General features: G+C 46.5%; 1 long non-coding RNA gene across 7 annotated transcripts; it reads right to left on the bottom strand.

The window, feature by feature from the left end:
- Nucleotides 1-535: 535 nt before the first annotated feature.
- On the bottom strand, nucleotides 536-2,772 carry LOC149334764 (uncharacterized). 7 transcript variants are annotated; one of them, XR_016284809.1, is made up of 5 exons: nucleotides 2,625-2,772; nucleotides 1,800-1,947; nucleotides 1,555-1,721; nucleotides 1,252-1,416; nucleotides 536-888 (listed from the first exon to the last, which is right to left on the bottom strand). It is a non-coding gene; the product is annotated as an uncharacterized LOC149334764 (long non-coding RNA). The 7 variants fall into 7 exon arrangements; XR_016284808.1 differs by having other exon boundaries at nucleotides 1,555-1,697; XR_016284811.1 differs by having other exon boundaries at nucleotides 1,800-1,856.
- Nucleotides 2,773-6,680: the final 3,908 nt, after the last annotated feature.

The raw sequence follows: 6,680 nt of genomic DNA, 5'->3' as shown, positions 1-6,680 counted from the left end.
TGGGGTGATGGCCATGTACTCGCTTACTCATCTGTATTTGAGCTAGCTGGAGTGCTTGGACGTCCCGGCAACTCCATAGGGAAGTCTGTGGCTGGGATGCGGTAGGTCTGGCCCACGAAACACAAAAAGCGCTAATAGACGTCTAAAAAAAGTCTCGGAAAAAAAAGCTTGACATCTAGAAGAAGTTTCACCTAAGCAGTTTTTTAGACTTAGACGTTTATTAGCCCTCTATTAGCTCTGCTAACGCTACGCTTGTATACGGCTAGAAAACTTCTGAGGTAGAACTTTTCTAGAATTTTTTTAGACGTTCCTTTTTTTTCCGAAATGGGTGCCTGTATTATTTTACGCATTTCAAGACTGATTTTAGTGCTGCCTTTAAACCCTCTAAAGCTTTAAAAATGTTATGGTTCATTTTTCTGGTATACACCACTCAAAAATGAACTCAAAACTGATTTGCAATGACCCGAACAATGAGCCCACATTACAAGGGATGTATGGCTGTAGTAATGAGCCATAAATGCATATGCTAGCACACTTTTCAGTCACTGCGTAACTCTTTATTGAATCCAGTGCATATACAACCACACAAAAAAGAAAAGGATCAGGAAATTAATGTTAGAAGCCACGGAGGAGGTAGCTTCACTGGTTTGGCTGACGTTGCAACGGTAAGCACTTGGATGGCGGGAAAGTGTCGAGCAGCAACCAATTGTTAAATCAAAAAATCATTCGGCCCCGGGCATGTTCACAACGGATGCGTTGATGAGCAAGTTGCTGTGATTTGGATGGCACTGAAGAGCTCGCTAGGTGTTCCAAAAATCGCTTTTCTTGCAAGGAGGATGCCAACTAGACGGTAACAAGGGGAAGTCAAATCCAGCTCGGTTCAGCAGCCTGCAGAAGTGAAAAATATAAGAGTAACCAAAAGCACAGTCAGTCAGGTGCATGTAGAATGGCCAATGAGGAGTCGGAAGCAAATAAGACCAGGAAATGGCAAGGAGTGACAGCACAGGCAATAAAATAAGCTGATTAAAACATAGATGCATATGATGTCACTGCAAGCGGCATTTCAGCAGAGTGCTACGGCTCACCATAAACTCAAGAAGTCAATCACTGTGGAGGCCTTTAACAGAAGCAAAATCCAAACAGCGTGCATGGACACTGACAGTCAAGCAGTCAATAGCATCGCCTTACTGCGATGCACACTGTACTCATAGAACCTCCTAAGCTGCATCTTGCAAACAGGCTTTCTCTTACCTGCAAGATGTGGCTGAATCAAAAGTGGTTGATGTTTGACATCTTGCACCGTCGCACGAAAACATAGCAGAGATGCTGCTGTCCTGGTAATGCCTGCATCACTTCAGTATACACCAGAGATGTGTTAAATCTTGGACCTTAACTTGACAGCCACACAGGGCACATCTGAAAGATAAGACAAATAAAAGTGCGTGTGTGTAAGGTTTCTAACACTGCATTGCCAAAGAAGCCCTTTCTAATCTGTACGATGAAGCTCAAACAGTGGGCAAGGGATTGCTTACACCACTGCAAGAGATTACTTACACCACTGCACAAGAAGCATTAGTCCAGATTCCCACCTCAGAACTGAAACAATCTCCAGGCCAAGACAACCAAGTACAAGGTGCTGCTATTAATTTGCGTGAAACTAGACCAGGTCCTTGCTCCTCCGGCCAACAGTTGGAGTTCTAAAGGACAAACAAATAATGGGGCTTGTGGAATGAACATTAGCAAAGAGCCTAGACCTATACAAGAAATCAGAAAAGGAAGGAGTTGCAAAGCGTGCTTACCAAAACTTGAGAAGTTGAGCAGGCAAGGAGGTCCTTTGAAAACCACTGTTGAACAGCCTGTACCCAAAACGAAATGCACACAGTGAAGTAGGGACAACGCCAGCTGTGCACGGTGCAATGGTTTTCCAAGAAATAAAAGCTGCCATGCCTGCAAAGAGCCGTAGTACTTGACTGCACTGTCGAACAGCCTACACACATACAGAGCAGCACCACTGAGTAAACTACTTTTGTGCCGGGGCTCTCAATCGCAATGAAATAAAAGCTTGACGCAGTTAAGATAACCAAAGCCTTTTTAACGCGAGTTTCACTGACGGCAATCACAGCAAGGAGAATTGGAGCACACAGGTGGCCAGATGAGAGTCCTTGGCAAGAGTACCGTTCACCTTGTCATCGCCTTGGTAAAGAAAGCAATTCGCATGCGATAGCAGCCTAGTTGTATCCACTTAACAAAAGCTCAAATACGTGCAAATGCCCTGTTTTAATACATTCAACGCTGCACTTTGGTATGTAAAACACTGGCTGATACTGTTCTGTGATTTGTAACCCAAAGGTTCATTAAAACAGATGCTTGGGCAAGTTGGTAACTCATTTTCACCGGAACAGCGCGCACTAAGACACGGACAAGAAGGGAGACACGACACACACGAGCGCTGACTTTCAACACGAGCGCTGAAAGTCAGCGCTCGTGTGTGTCGTGTCTCCCTTCTTGTCCGTGTCTTAGTGCGCGCTGTTCCGGTGAAAACCAAAGGTTCAATCAGGCGCGTTAGTGGCTTAGCCGGCAAAGCCGACACTTTCACCACAGAAGAGAAATGGAAGGTTACTTACTTTTTGCTGAAAACGAGGCTCACATCTCTGTGCAACACTGGTAGTCAACGATACCGCAGAAAAAGGGGAAAATGCAAACTGCAGCGGCGTGAAGTGCCAACCAGCGCGGAAAAAAGTGCGCAGCGAAACGTACTACAACGTGCGCAGCATCCGCTTGCGCGCGTAGCTATCGCTAGCCTCTGCAACGCCAAATGACCACATGAAGTACTAAATTTCTAAACGTAAAAATAAACAAATCATCAAAGAACCAAAAAACAAATTGAATCTAATACTTTCATGTAAAACTAAGCACTTGCAGCTTCCACTAAGATTTTTTTCTCCTTTAAACGGCTAAAACCATTTTGGCAAACTATCCTGCATCGCCACCGTGCGGAGCGACACCAAGCAGCAAGCTGCGGCGTGACTCAAGAAAGATTGCCTCCAAGATACGCCGCCACGAAAAGATAGCGCGCGGGTGATCTGCGCGATAAACCGCGCGAGCGAGGCTCAGCGAGCTCGGCGAAGGCGGCAGGAAGACGGCGAAGGCAGCGTGCGCTGCGCCTGTCAATCCGCATGCTGCCGCCAGCTAGCCGAGGCGTAACAGAGGCGTTCGCAACATGAAGCAAATTTTTTCACTCGCGTCGGCTTTCAGGGCAATTATATGTTACCTAAATCCAGCCTTACGAGTGGTGGGTTAGCTGCACTCGATGTGGAACGTGATTCGGGCTCCGCAGGAGAAAACGCGCTTTCTGTGTTCGAATACAAAGAGCGCGGTCTTTGCACCGGCGCGCCTGCTCTTCGAAACGTCAAGCAGGATGGCCATCTAATTTATGTGCCGTGATTTACATCATGTTTAATCCACGGTGGCAACTCTGCTGATTACTGGCGCATCTCCTTGACGTGGTCTCAAGTTCCACGTTTTAGAAACAAGTCTAGAAAACATCTGACTACAGATGTTTCACAGAAGTTTCACAGCAAACGTCTGACTGCAGATGTTTGAGAGACGCCGCAGAGGAAACTTCTTCTTGTCGACATCTATGAGACGTTTGAACACAGCGCAAGACGTTTGTAGTCATTTGAAGCTGTTCCGAGACGTTCGTAAGACGTTTTGTGTTTCGTGGGGCGTTCCATCTGGGATTGTAACAGGTGTCAGCTGCATCTCGTATTGCAGCTGGTTCCAGTCTGGAAATGTGTCTCTTAAAACAGTAGGACTGGAACCAGTTAGAAACTTTCACCTGGATATTGATCTATGTATAGTCATTCTCTTTATATAGACGTCTAGGCTACGTAGACTGGGCGTACTTACATGTTCACAAATATCTGATAAATGTAGAGCGTGATGTCTGTAGTATGTACCTCCAACGTGAACTGGACCCCAATTTTCATGTTGTAGGTACGTAGATTTTTCGTAAACGGTACTAATATGGATGTCTAATGGAGGTGTCTAATGTCCAGCGTAAATATCTTGCTGATGTCTATGGTACGTTTTATGGTTTACTGGGGAGCACGAAAAAACACAAAAACACAGGCAGCGCTGGTCATGCCTCCAATTTGTAGTCAACAGCGATTTCCAACTTTAAATGCAGTAAGGCAACACGAAATATCGAACGATTGAAAAATATGGAATTCTTAAATTATATATCTCGCTTACATACCCAGTACGTGACAAGTAATATCTACGAGGAGTCTATGTTAAGGCAGATATAATGTCATGGGTACGTCTGCAGCTTTTCCACGAAAAAAGGTTGGTAGATAAGACGTCTGAGAGATTGTGGTTTGGTACATAGACGTTCAGACTTAATCTGGACATCTGTGGGAGGTTTGTGGTTTGCTGGGAAGAAGCGATTAGACCATGTGCAAGAAGACTTCAAGGAATGATTCTGCAGACTCAACGATACAACATTGACATACAGTATCGCCCTGGGAAGGAGCTTGTTATTCTGGCTGACACTATGTCGCGTGCATTTCTCCCATATGACCGCCGTAGTGAACAACGGCTCGAAGACATCAACGTGATCAACCACCTTCCTGTCCGGAAAGAGACCGCAGAGAAGATACGGCAAGCCACCATAAGACGACAACCTCCAGAAGCTAAAGACGTTGATCCTGTCTGGATGGCCGCAAGAGAAACACAGTGTGCCAGCAGAAATCCGAATGTACTTTCAGTTCCGAGACGAGCTCGTTGTGGAAGATGGCATAATATTCAAGGGACAAAGACTTGTCATTCCAAGAGCACTACGTCGTGAGATGAAAGAGAAGCTGCATGCTTCACACATGGGCATCGAGAGCACTCTGCGGCGTGCACGTGAAAGCATCTTTTGGCCGAGCATGAACGCTGAGATAAGGGACCACATTTCAGCATGCGATGTGTGCCAGAAGTATGCACCAGCGCAACAGAGGGACACACTGAAGCCCCACCCAGAGCCAAGTTTTCCTTGGGAGCGTGTTGGATGTGACATTCTGGAGTACAGAGGAAAACACCCGTTGGTGACAGTGGACTATTACAGTAACTTCTGGGAGGTCGACCAACTCGATTCCCTAACTTCTGCTCATGTCGCCAGGAAACTGAGAGCAGTGCAGCGACAGGTCCTAAAAGGTACAGACAGGTGACAGCGTTCTGCGCCGGAACAGAACACACATAAGGGGCACAGCAGGCCACATGGAAGCACGGCCTGACATTCATGACGGCTCACAGACAACCTGCGACCAACCCGGGTCATCTCGAACTGAAGGTTTCCAGCCTCGAGTGGCCACCCCGTCGTCCTCTTCACCTCAGCCAGTCAACTGGCCCTCACAACCCACGAAACACAAAACGTCTTACGAACGTCTCGGAACAGCTTCAAATGACTACAAACGTCTTGCGCTGTGTTCAAACGTCTCATAGATGTCGACAAGAAGAAGTTTCCTCTGCGACGTCTCTTAAACATCTGCAGTCAGACGTTTGCTGTGAAACTTCTGTGAAACATCTGTAGTCAGACCCCAGACAACACCAAACATCCGTAGGAGGTCCCAAAAATGTACGCACGTCCCACATCCCTAACAGGACGTCCCTGGGACATCCGTATGAAGACCGCACTGGGATTACCCCGGAAACAGTCGCGGCTCGAACGTTATACGGACATGACGTCCGTATAAAAGCCGCGGTGGGATCATGCCGAAAACAGTCGCAGATCGGATGTTATAAGGAAGTGTTTATATTCATAGGGTCTGAATCGTGCAGATGGCCATACACTTCTCATGAGCGCTCGAGTGGCACTCTCCACTGTCCTTTTCCGACGTCTTTGGCTAGCGCGCTTGATACAGCTGTTTGGAACAAGTAAACAATAATCCATGCGATTTATAAGCACAAGGTGTCACAAAGTAATACATAACCCAGTACTTATTTTTTGAAAGAGCCAAAAAAAAACGTTAAAAGCAGGACGAAAATAAGCAATTCCAAAAGGGCCATTAGCTGAATACAGAAACCCTAAACTTTAAAACTTCGAAATTAGGGCAGGGCGACATATCTGAACCTGGCTCATATAGTCTAATTCTCGTTTTGTTATAGCTATCGAGGGTGTGCTTACACAATCTTCTCCTACAAGCTCACAACATAACCACCTTGAAAGGTTAATAAACGTAGCGCAAAGAGACGAGGACACAGAAAAACAGACAACACGGCGCTATAACCATGGCTATAACCACCTTGACGCCAACTGTAATTCCCGCCTTCCGACCATAACAGCCACTGACGACGTCAGTGACACCACAGCAAAAACAACTGGCCACCTGTTCGTGCTCTTAAAGCAGTAATCATAAAAATTAATAACACACATCCTTTTTTGCAGTTACTTTTTATTTTATTTAGGATCACAGTTTTATTTTTGTCTTAGGTGCATGTTGCATAAAAAGTGTTGTGTCCCCTTATTGCTTTTGTGTGTGTGCGCCCCCGCGTCCTCCTCCTAACGACAGTTCGCATCCTCCTCCTAACGACCACTCAATCCTCCTCCTAACGACCACTCGCATCCTCCTCCTAACGACCGCTTGCCCCTCGTCGCACGCTGTCGCCGGATGTCCCCCCACGGTGCGCCCCCGCAC

This window comes from Amblyomma mixtum, chromosome 8 (assembly GCF_055824585.1).
Source record: "Amblyomma mixtum isolate Tamu chromosome 8, ASM5582458v1, whole genome shotgun sequence".
Classification (NCBI taxonomy): Eukaryota; Metazoa; Arthropoda; class Arachnida; order Ixodida; family Ixodidae; genus Amblyomma; species Amblyomma mixtum.
The sequence above is the reverse complement of the archived record's forward strand: the minus strand, read 5'-3'. Positions and strand labels throughout refer to the sequence as shown.